The sequence below is a fragment of the Chiloscyllium plagiosum genome, chromosome 9, assembly GCF_004010195.1.
Source record: "Chiloscyllium plagiosum isolate BGI_BamShark_2017 chromosome 9, ASM401019v2, whole genome shotgun sequence".
NCBI classification, from domain to species: domain Eukaryota; kingdom Metazoa; phylum Chordata; class Chondrichthyes; order Orectolobiformes; family Hemiscylliidae; genus Chiloscyllium; species Chiloscyllium plagiosum.
In genome coordinates, this window is record NC_057718.1 from 7,455,338 (window position 1) to 7,456,416 (window position 1,079).

Genomic DNA, 1,079 nt, shown 5'->3' on the forward strand with positions numbered 1-1,079 from the left:
CCCACCCTCCTCTAGCTTATCTCTCCACGCTTCAGACTCTCTGCCTTTATTCCTGATGAAGGGCTTTTCCCGAAACGTCGATTTTACTGCTCCTTAGATGCTGCCTGAACTGCTGTGCTCTTGCAGCACCACTAATCCAAATTCAGGTTTCCAGCATCTGCAGTCATTGTTTTTACCTAAACTATTCCACCCTGTCTTCACGGTGTCCTACAGCTGACTGCAAATGTCACTGTTACTTTGGAATGTACCTACCTCTCCACTTAAAGGAGAAGGTAAGGTTTCCATAGACCAAGCAGACCTGAGGGTCATCATGTGTTAGGCAAGGAATGAGGTTGAGATGGCAGGGTCTTCATGGTAACCATAACCTTCCAGGCCATATGGGAATGGAACCCACCCTGTTGATTTCACTGTGCATCACAAACCTGAAGTCCAGCCAACTGAGCTAACCAACTCGCAACATCCAAGGCCATGAGCAGTCACATTCTTTTTTAAAGACTTCTTTTAATACGCTCAGAGGACGAGGGCATCTCTGGCCAAGCCAACATTCATTGTCCATCCCTAATTGCCCAAGAAGCAGTTGAGAATCACCCACATTGCTGTGGGTCTAAAGTAGGCCAGACCCCCTGGTGAGGATGGCAGATTTCCTCGCCTAAAGACCTTTAGTGAACCAGATGGGTATTTTTGGCCCCCCTGACGATCAACAATAGCTTCATAGTTATTGTCAGATTTCTTATTCCAGACTTTCATTAAATGCAAACCTCACAATTTGCCATGGTGGGATTCGAACTGAAGTCCCCAGAACATTACCTGGGTGTATGGATGAATAGGTTAGATCAGAGTGGTGCTGGAAATGCAGAGCAGGTCAGGCAGCATCGGAGAAGCAGGAAAATCGGCTTTTCAGGCAAAAGCCCTTCATCATGAATTAATACTCTAGCGATAAGGCCACTAGGTCATCACCTCCCCGGATCAGACAGTAGACCATACAACCTAGTCCAGCTTTCACATTGTCAAGGGGACAACTTGATAAACTTTATCACTTCCAACAACAACTTGAATTTGAATAACACCTTCATGGTGAT

At 46.0% G+C, this 1,079-nt stretch overlaps 1 protein-coding gene across 1 annotated transcript in view; it reads right to left on the bottom strand.

Moving 5' to 3' along the window:
- aig1 (androgen-induced 1 (H. sapiens)) overlaps window positions 1-825 on the bottom strand; it is a 172,248-nt gene extending 171,423 nt beyond the window's left edge. The window contains exon 1 of the mRNA XM_043695322.1: window positions 808-825. The gene's annotated coding sequence lies outside the window, so the exon portion shown is untranslated. The remainder of the gene's footprint in view (window positions 1-807) is intronic.
- Between the last annotated feature and the right edge of the window lie 254 nt (window positions 826-1,079).